We start from the raw sequence: 19074 nt of genomic DNA on the forward strand, positions 1-19074 counted from the left end.
TAGGACTGAGATGAGGAGAAATGTCTTTACCCCAGAGGGTTATGCATGTTCAATCATTAAGTATATTGAAGACAGCGATGAATAGATTTTTGGATACAAAGTAAATTGAGATAGTGAAGGAGAAATGAGATAGATCAACTATGATGGTGTTGAAAGGCAGAGCAGGCTCAAAGGGCCCAATAGTTTATTCCTGCTCCTATTTATTATATTCTTATGACCTCACTCACCCTCATATAAACTGAATCACTCACTTCAATAACTAACCCTTTGCCATGCCACCTTTCATGCCCTATTCATTTATTGTGATATTGGTCACTAACAAGACTATCTGCGGCCACTCGTTCACCTCTATTACCACCTACACATGCCCACACATATTAAATCTCTTCTTCCCATCATTCCAATCTCTGTCCCCCCATTTCTCTCAAAATCAAATAAAGAACTCCAGGTTTACCTTGTTTCCAAGACAGTTCTTATCAACTAGCATCTTGGGCAGAATTTTCCCATCCCGCCCACCACACGATTTGTAACAGGTCGGACAGGGCCATGCAAAGGTCTGTCGACCTCAAGCAGGTTTTTCCGGTCTTGAGATGACCACAGCCAGAAATTCCTGCCAATTATCTTTCATTTACCCCCTCCTTAACTTCCAAATTTCACCAAACACATTGCTTCCCAACTTCGTTCCCATCTCTCCCAAAGTTTCTTGTTCAAATCCTTTCAGTCATTTTTGCCCACATAAAAATGGTGCAGCTCCCAACACCATGAGCAAGTTGGTCAGAATTGATCATATAAATTAACTGGGACGCAGGTTCAGAGACACAGTTCCGCCCATCAAGGCAGCTTCGTCATTACAAGCGGAATGGAGTTGAGGGAGAAAGAAAAATCCCTCCTTCTTCACAGTTATGGATTGAGAAAACTCCAATGTGGGCAAACCATTTACCCCTATCAATTGGTCATCTGCATTAGGGTGAGCGTTAACCCGAATGCAGCATGCTCCAGTACCCCTGGATTGTCTGACCAATTCATTTGGGGTTTGGGGTGCAGGAGGTGGGGAGGGGAGTGTTGCTGCAGAGGAGCTGGAGGCACTGGCGTAGTGCTGTTGTCTAGTAATTCAGGGACCTTGGGTAATGTTCCAGGGATCCAGATTCAAATCCCCCCATGGCAGATGATGGAATTTGAACTTAATTTAAAAAGATCTGGAATAATTAAAAGTCTAATGGTGACATTGAAACCCCATTGTTGATTGCCCTAAAAACCCATCTGGTTCACAAATGTCCTTTAGAGAAGGAAATCTGGTGTCCTTAGCTGATCTGGCTCACATGTGAATCTGGGCCCTGTAAATTGTCTCACAAGCCACTCAGTTCAAGGGGCAATTAGGGATCGACAATAAATGCTGACTTAGACAGCAAAGCCCACATTTCATTAATTATCTTCTTAAAAATGTGGAGATCTATAAGAGAGACAAGAATATAAGCTAAAATTGTGACATTATCTCTCTATTTTTATAACCATGTTACCTTTTTAAACATTGCTTAGCTTTTCCAGCTATGGTTTGGGACTGTCACACTGTTAAAAAATTGAGTATCTTTTGTGTATGTAGATTAACCTTTGTAAACTCAACAACAAAGGCTGGAATGGACATCGATATGGACATTCGACGTAGGCTGAAAATAAAAGGCAGTTTTAGAGAAGCAGATCCTTTTATCAATTGTGATTAAAGAACTTACTGAAAATTGAATTCACCACCAGGAGGCACCAAGAGCTAACCAAATTACCTTACTTTGCTACTCTGATCATTTCTGAAACACTGGTACGAACTTCAAGGGCGCTGGACCCTTGTAAATGTATTAAATATAATGACCTTTTTACAGTGGCTAATCTGAAGGCTTATGTATTTTTTCTTTCAAAATGCTAAGCTCAAGATGCTGCCCTTCTGTGATCCATGCCCAAACCTCTCCCCCTCTCCAGCAGTGTTAATCTTCAGAACTTCCTGTTTCCCAACTCTACAGCCCCCTTTCATTCATTCAAACGCAAGGTCTCTCCATTCACATTTCCCCTAGTTCCTAACATTCCATCCACGCAGTTCTAGAAAAATCCAAGATCCCTGCATCATCTCATATCTAACCCAGGAGTGGTCTGACCACGAGCAGAGCCACAGCGAGTCTGCTGCGACAGTTCAAAGCAGTTCATTCATTGCACAAAGACAATACGCTGCTGATCTCATGGAGCTGGTGAAAAATTGTCATGAAATTTGCACTCCTCCTCTGGAGCATGGCACTGAAAAATATATCCCCATTCACAAATTTCCCTGATCTAAATTAGTTTACATCAAAATTAGACATCGTGAGCATGATCTTACCAGCCCTTCACGCCACATTCCCGCTGCGGCGAGGTCGGAGAATTTAACGGGCAGCCAAATCTCCCTTCACTGCAGCGGGAATGGGCAAATCCGGCTGGTGTGAATGGTGATTGTGAGTTTAGTACGCTGTTACTTGGGCAGCCAGTTTTTCAAAAGTCAAACCTAGGACTCACTAGAAAGCCTTAGTAAGGCAGGACTCTGTGCTGACTGACATGTTGGGTGAGGGACAGCTGAAGGCCAGGTAATGACATCTGTTGGAAATGTCCAGCCAGAGTTATGGACCACAGATTTTCGTTTTGGTGACATCTCTGCCTCATTTCCTTAAAAACTAAAACTAGGTTTAATTTGAAACAAGACCCCAGTCAGAATCTTCAATTCCACTCGAACTTCACTGTGCAATGCAAAATGATAAGACCAATTTCCATTTAATAGCTTTGTTTATTTTCATTTCCCTACTGGGTTCTGACAACAGATGTTTTCAGCCAGAAGCTAGATTTTAAACTAACAAATGTATGTCCACTCTGGGAGATTTTGTTCACACCCACAGCTGCAAGAAGGTAAACTTGCAATCTTTCAGTGAGAAATTTGGTTAAACATGCTGTAACTCAACCAAATTTGCCTGCTTCCTTTGTCAATGTTGATTGATAATTTACTGATGGACTCTGTCTGATTACCGCTTCCAAGGCAGATTGTGATTGGCAGACACCACTGTTAATCTTCTGTCGTTACCCAGAGGCTGATTCTTTTCCAGCTCCCAGGTGGTCCCAGGCTTTATTTATTGGAGGTCATGGGGTAACTTGCACCCATCATCTTCCATAAATTAACTCCAATAACTCCCTATAAATTAGCGCCTCACCCTGTCCCCCTAGTCTCCCTGCCGTTCACTGTCCCCCACTTCCATACTGGCATCCCACCCTCCCCCGTTCTCACAGTAGCCTCCCCCTCTCCCCAGCCCCCCTCCACCTCCCCCACTGACTCCTCCCATTCCCCAGCCCCCTCTGCCTCTCCCCCACTGACCTCCCCCTCTTCATAGCCCCCTCTGCCTCTCCCCCATTGGCCTTCCCCTCTCCCCAGCCCCCCTCTGCCTTCCCCCTCAGGCCTCCCCCTCTTCATAGCCCCCCCCCACCACCTCTCCCCCACTGACCTCCCCCTCTCCCTAGCCTCCCCCTCTGCCTCCCTCTCTCCGGTCCTTCTCTTTCCTTGGACCAGCCCCCCTCTCCTCTATTGGCCTCTTCCATGGAATCCTTGATTGACCTTCTGACCAAATGGCCAATCAGGACCATGTGTAAGGAAGTGGGATGTGAGGGGCTGGGTGAAGAGAGGGGCCTTGATGGGTGAAAACTCAGATATTTGAGCAATTTGGGGAAAACCATTAACACACCAGGATGCTGAATAAAAAACCCGGACTGTCCCAGTGAAACTGGAATATCTCATCCCTCTCAAACTCTGTGCAGCCTGTGACAGAACTGAACACTTCCTCCAATATCTCTCCTCCATTATCCAGCTGACTGGGACTACACTTACCTGGTCACAATCTCACTTAGGTAAAGCCAAAGAAACTCCAGCAATTACTTCACCTCTCATTATCTCAAGAGTCCATCAGGGATCAATCCTTGGTTCCTTCTTCATTCACAACTACATGCTGCCGCTCAGCCACATGAATATGAACAAAAGAGCATAAGAACGAGGAGTATGAGTAGGCCATCTGGCCCCTCAAGCCTGCTCTGCCATTCAATAATATCATGGCTGATCATTTCGTGGACTCAGCTCCACTTACCAGTCAGCTCACCATGACCCTTAGTTCCTTTACTGTTCAAAAATTTATCTATCCTGGCCTTAAAAACACTCAATGAGGTAGCCTCAAATGCCACAGATTCACAACCCTTTGTGTGAAGAAGTTCCTCCTCAACTCAGTCCTAAAGGCATGGCATCTGGTTATACATTTACACTGACAGCATCCAGCTCCACATCACCACCACTTCTCTTAACCCTTTCACTGCATCTGTGCTGCCAGATTGCTTGTCCTATCTGCAATCTTGGATAAAATCTCTGCTGCCCACATTCTAACTCACACTGACTTCTTCTCACCCATTGGTCCGGTGCTCGTTAATCTATATTGGCTCTCAATTCACCAAGCTTCAAATTCTTACCATCCATCTCTTCCTCATGTTCAAATCCTTCTCTGGCTCACCCTCCACATCTCTGTGACCTCCTCCAGCCCATCCCTTTACCCCAATATTGGTGATCATATCACCAGCTGCCTGGGCCCTAAACTCTGGAATTTACCCGCTTAGCTACTCCATTTCTCCACTGCTCTTCCCTCCTTTGAAGATCTTTCTCAAAACTTACCCCCCTGACCAAATTTTAGGTCACCTGTCCTAATGCCACCTCCTTTGGCTTGCCATCAGTTTTTATCTTATCATGCTCCAGTGAAGCATCTTGAGGTGCTTTCCTGCATTAAAATAATTGAATCCCTATAGCACAGAGGAGGCCATTCAACCCATTGAGCCTGCACCGACAACAATCCCACCCTATCCTCGTAATCCCATTTATTTACCCTGCTAATCACCCTGCTGTTAAGGGGAAATTTACCATGGCCAGTTAACCTAATCCTCACACCTTTGGAGTGTGGGAGGAAACTGGAGCACACAGAGGAAGCCCACGTGACATGGACAGAATGTGTAAACTCCACACAGTCACCTGAGGCCAGAGTAGAACTGTGACTCTATGAGGCAGCAATGATAACCACTATGCCACTATGTTAATATAAATTGCTGATAATGCAGCAGAACTGGACCTTACCAGCAGGATAACATGCATGCTCTTGTCTTTATTAAACAGCATATTATCTGATATGTCAAGAACAAAGCAGTGGGAGAGAAGTGGATAATATTATCAAGCACTTCAATAGCTGGCACATTATTTTGTATGTCACACTTCAGTATTGTTAGGGACCAAATCAGAAACTCTAAAGTACATTGTGAAGTTAACCTAGACCTCCAGTGGTTTTTGATTTTAGCATTAGTGTGAGCATAAGGTGTTTCGCTCCAGTGGTGATTCTATTGACCCAGTAGGAAGGTATTATTAAAACAAACTTTATTTAATAACATAGTTAAAATGTAGCAAAAAGACTTAACATATCTTTTACCAATAGAAATACTTAAACATGGCAAGATATAATTCTTAACTACTACCCAACTTTATAGTTCCAATTTAAGTAATATCCCCACAGACTTAAATCCATTTTCAGAATCAGTTAGCACAAAACATATAAGATGGGATTTTACAGACTCACTCATCACAAAATTGTAAAATCCCACCCAACGTCAACAGACCTTTCCATTGTGTGCTTCTTGCCCGCTCCAATTCCTGTGGGAGGTGGAACAGTAAAATTCCAGACATAGGCTTATGCGAGTACTAGACTTCCAGCCTTTTAACATCTCCTGACTCCCATACAGCAGCCTCCAGAGAAAGACCTATCTTCAAATAGCAGAACTTCAGAGGAAGGGACCTATTTTCTGGCAGGTTCCAGGTTCCAATCTTCAAAGAGAGAAAGAGAGAGAGAGGGAACTACTTCTCTCTAAAAATCCCAAGCAGCAACTGAACTTGTTTCTCTCTGTGAGTCTAGCCCCACCCAGTCACATGATTTTTCTCTGTCAATCAACCTAATCAAACCTTACTCTGAAAAAACCCAGGAGAAAACATTAAAAATAACCAAACTGCATTAACTCAGATTAAAACAAACAATCCCACAATGAGGATTAATTATGCTTCTGCAGTATCAACATATGGGCTGCCAGTTATAGATAAAACAAAAAGAACTGGCTTCAAAGAAACCCTGCACAAGAAGCATGATACAAATACACTTCTTAAAGGCACATAATCATCACAGTATTTATTGTACCACATCACACTACATATATTTAAAGTTTTGCATCATTCTGTCACCCAATTTTACCTTTATAAAACTATAATATATCAGAACTCTGACAGAGGGCAATATTATAAATGGATCAATTAGAAAAAGCTGAAACTGAACAAAGCAAATCACTCAAAAATTTAAAATTCTTGAGGCAACAATCAATAATATTAGAATTCAACTTTGACAAGTGATAAAACAAACCCCAATTAAAAAAGCAGAGATTTTGAATTAATTATACAAAATGTTTTTACAAACCTTTTATCTGTTATTTCACCCTTTCAATTACCCAGGTCTCCAAAATTAGTTTTTTTTAATATAAATCATCACCATTGTGGTTGGAATTCTCTGACCATTTATGCCCTACCGCCACTGCCAGTGGGAATGGAGAATTTGGTGTTCAACCAAATCTCCGTCTACTGCAGCAGGACCGAAGAATCCCAGCTGCTGGTAAAGTTGCAGAATCCAGCCCTGGATATTCCACAATATCTTAATTAAGTTTACCTATAAAACTATCTTTTGTGTTTTTAGCGTCTTTTATTGGGAGGTCTCAGGATCTTTCAAAAACTTATGGATGGAATGAGGATTCTTCCCAGAGCTATCACTCAGTTAGCTGAGGGGAGTTTACCACTACACACAAGGTGATTCCCAGATGATCTGTGTGTGTATACAGTACAGAGAAGCTTGGAACATGCCTTACATTATTCTCAGTGCAAATAGAAGCTCATCGTTCTTTCACCTATATCATTGTTTTTACAAATAATCACAAAACAGGTTGCAGGATGAATTTTGGAGGCTTAACAATTTTGAAATGTCTGTTCTTTAGCTTCAGAGAGAAATTCATGATTGTGAATACGTGCTTTGTTTATAATAAAAATTCAAAAACAGTTAAAATCAAAATATGCTTCACCTTATATATGCAATACAAAAAAAGGCTTGATTTTCTGAAAAAAATTTTTATTCTTTCAGAGATGTGAGCTTTGTTGGCAAGGTCACTTGTTGCCCACCCCTAATTGCCCTTGAGAAGGTGACGGTGTGTGTTTTTTTTGTATGTTAGCCCAATACCAAACTTATCAATCTCACATATGACTGACAAAGTAATGGTAGGTTTAGTTTAGTTGTAGGTATAGAATCATAGAATCCCTACAGAGTAGAGGAGGCCGTTCAGCCCCTCAAATTTGCACAGACTCTCTGATAGAATAGCTTACCCAGGGCCCTATCCCCTTAACCCCACATATTTACTCCACAGATGCACCTAACCTACACATCTTGGGACACTAAGGTACAATTTAGCATGGCCAAACCACATAACCTGTACATCTTTGGAGTGTGGGAGGAACCCGGAGTACCTAGAGGAAATCCATGTAGACACAGGGAGAATATGCAAACTCTACACAGACAATGATCCAAGGCTGGACTTGAACCTGGGTCCCTTGCACTGTGAGGCAGCACTGCTAACCATTGTGTGCCACTGTGCCATCCATGCGTAGTACAGGATTGTTCAGCAGAAAGATTTATCATAAAGATTCAACAGCTATTATTAATAGGAAAGCATAGCTTCACATCTCTTACTGTTAGCTAAATTGAAAGCTCCTCTGAACAATATCTGCGTGTCACATGATTTACATCCTGGCTATTTATTCATTGGCATATTCTCTCTTAAAGCAATTACACAACACCTGCTTTTTTTTTCCAAGTTAACGTTACATTCATGAAGAGAGCAAGGACATTTACATTAGGCTAGATGCAAAAACTGTTTACACAAAAAAAACTCTGACTGAGCTGGAGTAAGTCTAACACTTGGGCTGTTATCTTGAATGTGCCAATAGAAAAAGGGAACAAAGGGATCAAGACAGAAGGAAAGAAAAGACTCGGCTGAGAGGGAGACAATATTAAAGTGGACCACAGGACAGTTGCAGACCACATCAGTGCAACGGAATGCATGAGCTGAAGGTAAATGACTCAGTTCTAAAGGAAAATATTCACACCATTTCTGTATGCCCAGAAATATTTCAGGATGTCTGGCTTTGTACCATATCAGGCTAACCTTCTACAATGACTGTACATAATACCTTCAGTTGTGGATCATTCACTGCTTCCTCTTGAAGTTGGTTGCAGTTGTGTTGACCAAAATTCATCAGGTGGACATTGAGCACATCTTCTACATCAAAGTCAACTTCATCTACTCATAGGTCAAGCAAGATATCTGCAGTTTACTTCGGATTAGAAACCTGCTCAGTGTGTCTGAAATACCAATTTTGCTACCAAGTTTCGAACTGACTTCAAAATTGTAGCCCTGTATTCAACTGGAAGTTGTTTTAGTCTGGCTGGTGGACTTGCCAATGCCTTGTGCCAAATCATTTCTTTTCCAAAAATGGTTTGCGATCAGTTTCTGTACTGAATTGTTTACCAAACAGGTAAATGTGGAACCTTCTGATACTGAATACCAGAGCAAGTGTTTCACGCTATATGCTCGAATAATTGGATTACACTTGTGATAGATTTTTGGAACCAAATATAATTGGTTTGACTTCTTGTGTAATACTTGCTCCTAAGATTTCTTGAGATTCATCAACATCTAAGATGGTCTCCTTTCTACATGTTGTAGTAATTTTCCAGCCACGCTTGTCCTGAAATCGTAACATCCCACCTGAGGCCAACGAACCTTTCCATTGTCCATCCCTTGCCCACTCCGATTCCCCTGGCAGGCAGGACAGTAAAATTCCGGCCCATGCGTCTCTCCTGCCAGGGTATGGAAGATTCTTCCTTAGCAGCTTTCTATGTGATGTTAAAATTGGGTATGTGTGGTGCTAAGGAGTTAAAAAAACCCAAGTTATCTCTGCAAGTTCACTTTGTCCTGGAGAATAGTTATGTTTTGCACATCTTTGAATTTGCCTGGGTCAGGACGAACCTCAGAACTTGATAAAAACGAGAAAATGAATCTGACCCATGTTCAGTTGACATTTCTTGCTGTTAAAGATGCATCTTCATGATGAGCCACTGCCATCACTGAGATTAAATTCTAGTCATGCTCTTCATTGGCTTTTGCACATCACCACACTCTCGCCAGCAATGCATGTTGTCATGAATCTTTGAAATGCCCTGATCACATTTAGGATCTTGCCTGTCCCTGGAATTGCTGGTAATTACTATTGCTAGGCAGATTTCTACCATTTGGGCCTTTTTAAATTCTTGTTACTGTTGCTGCTTGGCAAATCCTTGACAATACACATCCAGGAATATTTTCTGTAATTCTGTCCATGTACTGATGGGACAGATACTGACTGATGGATAAACCAAAGGGTAATCTCTGGAAGCAGTATCTTCTGAAAGGTGTCCTGAAAGTAATGATTTCTTCAGGATTCTGTGGAATTAGTACTAAATAGGGCCAGTAACAGGACCCTTATATTGAAAGACTTCAGCTGACATCATGGGGCAGCATGGTGGCATAGTGGTTAGCACTGCTGCCTCACAGTACCAGGGACCCAGGTTCAGTTCCAGCCTTGGGTGACTGTGTGGGGTTTGCATATTCTTCCCTTGTGGGTTTCCTCTGGATGCACCGGTTTCTTCCCACAATCCAAAGATGTGCAAGTTAGGTGAATTGGCCATGCTTAATTGCCCCTTAGTGAAGGGGGATTAGCAGAGTAAATACTTGGGGTTACAGGGATAGGGCCTGAGTGGGAGTTTTGTTGTTGCAGGCTCAATGGGTTAAATGACTTCCTTCTGCACTGTAGGGATTCTATGATCAGGAACTGAGTGCCTTTGAATGAGGACACAACTCCCCCCACACAGGCCTTCCTCTCATGATTTAATTTTAGTGGAGTTGAAAAGGCAGTGGGGTGCTGGCATACCATCCACTCACCCAATTAGATGCCCTCAAATAGACCATGAGAGAGGGCATAAAATTCATTTCTTCAGCGGATGCCCATACTGAAGGATTAATGTTTGTGACATCTGAATATTAATGAAAGTCGTGTGTTAGGCATCTACCTCCTGTCCATAAACCTCTTACCATACAAAACATGCCTCACACAGAAATCACTGAAGATAATTTGAAGATAATCTTTTCATTTTAGCAAAATCATCAGTCAATGATCCATTAAATTTATTGCTTCATCTATACCAAGCCATGATCTTTCTGTACTGAACCAGGGTAAAGGTGGGAGTCAGTACCAGGCTGGGATGAGGCTGGGAGTCTGTAGCGAGCCAGGGTAAGGTGGATGTCTGGACTGGGGGTGGGGGTGAGAGTCTGTACCGTGCCAGAGTAAGGATGGGAGTCTGAAGCAGGCCAATTATTGTTCTGGATGCTCAGGGCTTTCTGTGTTCAAGAGTGGGGACCTGGCCTGGGATTGATATGGCAGCATTCTGGGACCTCTTCTCTCAGTTTAAGAGGATCTCCATGCAGTACTTTGAACGCAAGCCTCTGATCGGCCTAGTGATATGTAAAATTATAGACTATGGTTACTCTTATTCCCACAGTGTTGCATCAAACTGGAATTTGAATGTGTTGATTTTTGACTGTAATATAGAATTGTAAACACAGATTTCTTTCCAAATAATGTGCAATATTCATTTTCAAACGTTATTTAGTTAGGGAAGAGAGCACAAGGCTGAAGATTTGACAAGAGAACCTAATATTCTTAGACTGACACTGTGCTCTTACAAAGAAAAAGCAAAAGTATGGTTAAAGCGGAATATCAATTACAAATTTTTGGTAAAAAAGATCAAATTTTAGCATTTATTAGAGTTATATTGACAAACAGCTGTTAACATAAAATATAAATTCAGCAACACCTCTGTACGTGCATTTACTGTGGAATGAGACAATGGGCTTTTTTGTAGAGATAGTTCCACAATTATTAACCATTCTCTCTTCTTCACATTACCTGTTTTTATATATAGATGTATCTTAATTTATTTCTCCCACTTTGCTCTTGGAACTGCCTTTATCTCTTTGTCCCTCCCCCTGTTTACTTTATCCTACCTGTGTGTGTCGATATATACACTATCATATAATCTTAAAGCACTGAAGGAGACCATTTCAGATCCCAGCATCTGCAGAATTTTGCCTTTATGCAGGAGACCATTTAGTCTGCTTTGTAACTATTTTAAAATATTAAGAGTTCAATTTAAAACTTCTCCTTTCTACCCCTTTTTTCTCCTGCTCTCTTCATACTTTCTTTATTTTTCTCTTTTTCTCCTTGTTCTCTGTACCTGAAAATCTATGGGCAATTTTAAATGGAATGAATGAAAAGCACCATTTGTTCGCCCCTGACCCCAAAGTCCTAACCCTTTTGCTCGGCCTTGACAGCACATGGATGATGCCACAATCAACAACCACATTATGAGATGATGCAACGTTCCATTTTTTGCACATACACACCTAAGTATCTAAATGAGAGAACAATTACACTTTCCTTTATATTAGTCTTACTTTTCCTAAAAAAAAACTACGCGCAAACCCTACTGAGATTGTAATTGTGGAATAGTCACTGGCCTTGTTTTGGGAACACAATAAAAAGAAAAGCCTCACCATGAAATTCAATTCAAATCTGTCATTACAAATAACTCACGCACATTCCCATAAGTTTGTCATTTTTCACTTTCAAATTCATGTTCCTTTGCTAATTCCAATTGGGTAAATTATAACGTTTTATTAAATTAAGTATATATATGTATATAGAACAAATGATGAGTTTTGGCACATGTAATATGACTCCAAGCCTTTGATAGTACTGAAGCCTAGAACCATCAAAGCATAAACAAATGGTCCTTGTTTTCATATGAGTTATAAATAGCACCGTTACTACAGTACTGTGGTATTACTTTGTGTTCACAATGCATCCACTCCCTTTGGTTTAAGCTGGAATTGTAAACAGATTTACAAAATTTACCCAGCGTGGGAAAGATTTAACAAGTTGTCTGCTCTTTATAAGATGCAGGGTTCCAACTGGAATTCCTCCGTAAGCCAACCCAACCACAAAAATGTGACAGAGACAGATTGGTCTGAAATCAGGTTTTTGTGGCCAGAGGTTTGAAATGTCATCTCCGAATTCATAAAAGGTACCAGGACAATATCTCTCCACATTTAAAAGAAAACAAACAAGGAAATAGAAGGAAGGCTGAGCGCCCCAGTTGCTCTGGCAACCAACAATGCGTCCTGTACAGTCTTCCCAGCTGTTTGACTGCAGGCTCCAGAGTGAGTTTCGTGAAGTGGTATGAGTCACAGGCTGCGGTGTGGGAACACTTGAAAGACCTGATTGCAAACAACAAAGCAGCATTCTCCTTCCCGTGTCACCCAATTGTGTGGCATTTCTGTTATACACCAAAGACTTGTGTTTTCTCTTTCACAACTGGCAACTTCCCCACATCTCCCCCCCCCCACACCCAGCACCCCCACGCCAGGATTGTCATATGGGTGACTGAGACACTGTTGGCCCTCAAGCACAAAAGAGTGCACTATAATGGATTGAATAGTAAAATCCCCAGTGGCCTGCACTTGAACAGGAATGTTATATCAAAATGGCGGTTTTCACAAAGAAATATTTCTAAGAACCTTACTTTGAAATGCACTGAACCAAAGTTTCAGCAGCAAATTTGTTCATCTATTTGAACAAGTAAGTGGGCAGAAATCCTGTGTTAAGCATTTTAAAATTTTCTTTGAAGTGTTTTTAATGCACAAATTTCAAATGCATTATTTCTATTCGGCAAGGTGGCACAGTGGTTAGCATTGCTGCCTCACAGTGCCAGGGACCTGGTTTCACATTGCCGCCTTAGGTCCCTGTCTGTAAGGAGTTTGCACCTTCTCCCTATGTCTGCATGGGTTTCCTCCAGGTGCTCCGGTTTCTTCCCACACTCCAAAGGTGTGCAGGTTTGGTGAATTGGTCATGCTAAATTCCTCCTCAATGTACCCGAACAGGTGCCAGAGTGTGGTGACCAGGGGATTTCCACAGTAACTTCACTGCAGTGTTAATGTAAAGCCTACTTGTGACACTAATAAATAAACTTTACTTTTATTCAAAAAGCATGCTTGCTTGAAAATTCTGCCTGCTTTAATCATGGTTGGTACATGTACAATCCATCCCAGGACTTCCATTTAAACCTAAACTGAACAAAGTCACATAAAACATAATGTCCTTTCCTTATAAGACTGTCTATTGGCATTTGGACTTGAATCCAGGGAGTTTATGCCCAAGGATACGTTGGCACCTAGACTCCAAGGTGTGAGGGTAGTAGATTAGATCCCTGGCATCAACAAGGGGACATTTCTATCAATTAAGAATATTTCATTGAACCTATGTGAGGAATGATTGTGATGAGGAACTGAATGTTTCTTTTAAGCGATGGAGCAAATGCAAGATGGAGGCCTTCACTGTAATGCTAGCGTTGAAAAAGGAGTACTGATTTGACAAATCTAGAAGGGAATTAAAGGATGCACTACAAAATAACGTAGAATCCCTACAGTACAGAAGGAGGCCATTCAGCCCATCGAGTCTGTACCAACCACACTCCCACCCAGGCTCTATTCCTGCAACCCCATACCTTTACTCTGCTAATCCCCTTGACACTAGGGTCAATGTAGCAATGGCCAATCAACCTAACCTGCACATCTTTGGAGTGTGGGAGGAAATGGAGCACCCAGAGGAAACACACGCAGACACAGATAGAGTATGCAAACTCCCCACAGACAGTGAGCCGAGGCTGGAATTGAACCTGGGACCCTGGTGCTGTGAGACAGCAGCGCTAACAACTGTGCCAACATGCCACCCATAAGGAATGAAGATTGGTGGTGACATTGTTGTAAGAAGCTTTTCTTCTATTTTTAAAATTGAAATGTGGTAAAACTAGAATATATTTAAGAGAAGATAATAGATTTTGCCGGAATTTTTCCAGTAGGCAGGACATGACGATGCAAAGATCCGTTGACCTCGGACGGGATTTTCCAGGCTGAGTGCAGCTGGAAAATCCCTCTGTCTATTTGTGATATGAATCCAGGAAACCTTTCAAATTAACATTAAACAAAGGATCCTTTTCAGAAGCGCACTCATTTTAAAATTGAACTTTCCCGAATATTAATTTTCTTGGATCCACACTACTGGCAAAGATTGAAATAATCTCAAAGACTAGTGCAGACTTGCTATGGTTTGCAATCTTGAAATCAAATTCACCTGATCAGTCATCTTATTACTGTTTCACAACTGGAATGTGTTGTTAAATATATGTATTTGTAAAGGGTGGGGCTGGAAATAAATGTAGCTTAATGAAATTACTATGAATTTAAATAGAAGGCATTGAACATGTTATTGACCAATGGATATTAAAGATATAAGAGCAATGTTACTCCTACCAATGATACCTTAAGCGAACTGAAACCCTGAATGATCTGTCTTAAACTCGTGCAAAGATTGGCCTGAACATGGTTTGTTACAGCCAGTGTTTTGGAAAGTAATTGATTTTTTTAAGCAGTATTTTCACACTGTTTAACGAATTTTAAGGTCTGGACTTAGTAGGTTAAATATTCCCCACCCCCGGCATGTTGGCTTTGGAAATATGGGAGCTGGGAAAATAGTAGGGAGCCACAACAGCTGGCAAAGTTTCCGCATGGTGGACCGGGATCGGGAAGTGAGTTGCCAATGACCATACTTAAGGTCACAACTAGGGGCAGTTTAGGTGGCCTGCTGGGACTTTACCGAAAGCAGAGAGACCCCTGTAATAACTTCAATGAGGCCCATGAGGTTGGACCCTTGGAGTATGAGCTCCCTGACTGAGGTAATTGTTGCCTGCCCAATCAAGGAGTCTCCCCTGTATATACAATATATTGAAGAGTGTCAGGGCTACTGACAGTCCGGATTCTGACTTTGTACCTAAAGCACTCTTAGGAGTGGAATTGATATAAAAAAAAGGGAATCTGGTGAAGGAACACCGGCCTCTGAGGAATTATTTCACTCCCCTGACCAACAATGTGGAGAGGCCACCAGCCCTCCGGCTGCAGCCTCCCTCTGGCAATCTGCAGCTCCATTGAGGCCAGAGTTTTCATGCCCCAGAGGAAGCCAGCTTACCCTTCAGAATTTTTATTTCAAACTTAGTTCTCAGGTAGTCTCTCAACCTCCTACTTGATTCAGCAGCATCCAGCTCTCTTAGTGGGGTTGCCAAGGCCTCATAGCTGACCAGATGAGCAGTGTGGGGGCCCAATTGTCACCTTTAATGGGATGGTGAGCTCAGGGACGGCCAATTAGGAGGTTACCTCCCAGGATATTGCTGAGCTGGTCCTTTGCTGGCAGGTACAGGCTTGGAATCCCCCTTTGGTTCCAATGTCAGGATCTTGAAACCAGCAAGAAAGTTCAGCCAACCGCATCCCCAGTTTGTTCAAATGTTAGTTTATTTACCTAATCAGTACCCTGCATCACAAAGCGGAAAAGTCTGTGATTTTTTTCCTATTCCTGTGATTACACAAAATATGCTAAGCCTATCAGGAGTTATTGTGTTATGGGTCCAACTAGTAGGTGCCATCAAAGTAGGCTTAACAGCAAATCTGCAATTCCCATTGATTTTATTCAGGGGAGGAGCTTACTCATCAGTTTTATAATATTCTAGCAAGGATCTCAGTAGAGCTATACAAAAATTCCAGCAAACTGTGACATGATCAATGAAATAAATCATTTTCGTCATAATATCCCTGACTTTAATGCCATAAAACAAAGTTGTAAATGAACCGTTAGTGCAATAACTCCTCAGAGGCTGGTGTCCCTTCACCAAATTTAGATTTATTTACATAGTCAGCAACACTCAGACAAGTACTTCCTCATACAGAGTATAAACCCAGATGGCCAGTAACCCCAACACTCCACATTATCTCCATATGCAGGTCTCCCTCAGTAGACAAGCCATCATTGTCTTATTGCCAGAAAGCAGAGAGTGGGGAGTCAAGACAGATCATGTCTGGCAAATCTGTTAAAGTTCTTTGAGGAGGTAACAAGGAAGTTGGATAAAGGAGAACCAGTGGATGTGATTTATTTAGATTTCCAGAAGGCCTTTGACAAGGTGCTGCACAGGAGACTATTAAGAGCCCATGATGTTAAGGGTAAGATCCTCCCATGGATAGAGGATTGGTTAACTGGCAGAAAACAGAGAGTCGGGATAAAGGGGTCTTTCTCAGGATAGCAGCCAGGGATCAGTGATGGGAGCACAATTTTTCACTGTATACATTCATGATTTGGAAGAAGGATCTGAAGGCACTATTGCTAAGTTTGCAGATGATACAAAGATATGTAGAGCAAAAGTTACTATTGAGGATGCAGGGGGACTGCAGAAGGACTTGGACAGGTTAGGAGAGTGGGCAAAGAAGTGGCAGATGGAATACAATGTGGAAAAGTGTGAGGTTGTGCACTTTTAAGGAGAAATGGAGGCATAGACTATTTTCTAAATGGGGAAATGCTAAGAAAATCAGAAGGTTAATGTGCAGGTTCAGTCGCCAGTTAGGAAGGCACATGCAATGTTAGCATTCATGCCGAGAGGGCTAGAATACTAAAACAGGGATGTACTTCTGATGCTGTTTAAGGCTCTGGTCAGACCCCATTTGGAGTATTGTGAGCACTTTTAGGTCTTGTATCTATGGAAGAATGTGCTGGCCTTGAAAAAGGTCCAGAGGAGGCTCACAAGAATGATCCCTGGAATGAAGTGCTTGTCGTATGAGGAACGATTGAGGACTCTGGGTCTGTACTCAATGGAGTTTAGAAGGATGAGGGAGGATCTTGTTGAAACATACAGGATATTGTGAGGCCTGGATAGGATGGATGCGGAGAGGATATTTCCACTAGTAGGAAAAGCTAGAACCAGAGGGCACAACCTCAAGCTAAAGGGACTATCCTTTAAAACAGAGATGAGGAGGGATTTCTTCAGCCAGAGAGTGGTGAATCTGTGGAACACTTTGCTGCAGAAGGCTGTGGAGGCCAGGTCATTGAGTATCTTTAAGACAGAGATACATAGGTTCTTGATTAATAAGTGGATCAGGGGTTATGGGGAAAAGGCAGGAGAATGGGGATAAGAAAAATATCAGCCATGACTGAATGACGGAGCAGACTCGATGGGCTGCATGGCCTAATTCTGCTCCTACATCCTATGGTCTTAATCTGGGAGGTTTTGTTCTAAGAGGTGAACATCGTCACCTCGTTAAAGTCATTACATCTACAATTCCACATGATTCCAGGAAATTCAAGTATGTTCTTCATGAGCACCAGTTGATAGTATAAAACCGTATTCTAAGTAAACAACAACAAGGGTGACTGGTGCTAAACACTCACCATTTCACTGTCTTCTAGTGTCACAAGTAAGCTTACATTAACACTGCAATGAAGTTATCTCTGTCTTAAACCCCTTCTTTGGCACACTCCAGCGAATGTTCAGGTACACTGAGGGTGAATTTAGCATCTATCCAGCGCGTCTTTCGGACTGTGAGAGTAAACCAGAGTGCCCGGAAGAAACCCACACAGACTCGGGGAGAATGCGCTGACTCCGTGCAGACGGTGACCCAGCTGGGAATTGAACCCAGGTTCCTGGGATTGTGAGACAGCAGTGCTAAGCACTCCGCCATTGTGTTGCCCTGGTACCAATATAAAAGCAGTTTAAAATCCATTGAGTGGAAATGCTCTATCTGGTTTGTTTGGTTGGAATTGTATTCTAACTATAGACATTTACAACTGAATTGAATAGTGACATTTGGAGAATGGTAATTTATCACTGATCATAAGTAAGGCTATGAATTCATTAATTGCTTTCATCAATTTTACTGAATGGAAATTAGATCCTCAACTCTAATTGACTACCTTGTGATACCAGCATTTTAAATTTGTAGAAATTTACACGTTCAACGAAAAGGTTCAATAAGCCAAGATTTGCAAAACAAAAGACCATTGTCTGTCCTTCCAAACGTTACAGAGTGACTTAGTAAGAAGTTGCTGCGTAATTGTCATAAAAGAACATGCCAGATGTCAAACCACAAGTTATATGCTGCAAACAGAAGAGAAATCCGTAACTGAACATTTGCCAAGCTTAAAAGTAGAAATCTTCCCCAAAACCCACCAGTATCTGTTCCAGATTCTACCCAAGAATCACCAGAAGAGAATGTGCACAGCCACAAGTAGAATCTGTACTATCATCACTGTTACTGACCAAAACCTGAGATTATACTATTCCTGGTGGAAGAAGCAGACACAGACTCAAAAACAACAAGACTCCACACAACCAGAAGATTGTTATACTGCTCCCAGCTTCATCTTACAGTAAAATCATTCAACTTGCATCAACAAGAGATGGAGGAAAGTATTAAATACCCTTAAATTTACCTGAGTTCTACATTACATGACAGTGCACTTCAATGTGCAATGCATTATTGGCTGCTTAAGTTGTACTGGAATCCTATTTTGCAGAAGTTCACCCCACTGCAGTGATTGTCCCTTTAAGAGCAACACAGCAGAGTAAGGGTCAACCTGGCTGGGTGACCAATCGGGACTCAGAGTGGGGAATTGCCTCAGGGGGAATAGTTCTCTTGGGGCAGAGGTAATTTAGAATTAGCTGCGAGGATGCAGATCTTGAAGATCACTGTAAATAAATTCATTTTTACTAAAGACCGTGAGAGTTCATCATTACACCCATTCTCCAAATCAGCAACAGTGATGTTGAGTTGCTTCATAACTTACTCTGTTTTTGGGATAGTGACTATTAGGAATGCTTTGGTATGTACAAGATTACCAGACGCCTGGAATATCATTCAGGCTGGACACAGCTATGTATTTGAAGC

Source organism: Carcharhinus amblyrhynchos, chromosome 24, assembly GCF_965287045.1.
Source record: "Carcharhinus amblyrhynchos chromosome 24, sCarAmb.v2.hapA, whole genome shotgun sequence".
NCBI lineage: Eukaryota > Metazoa > Chordata > Chondrichthyes > Carcharhiniformes > Carcharhinidae > Carcharhinus > Carcharhinus amblyrhynchos.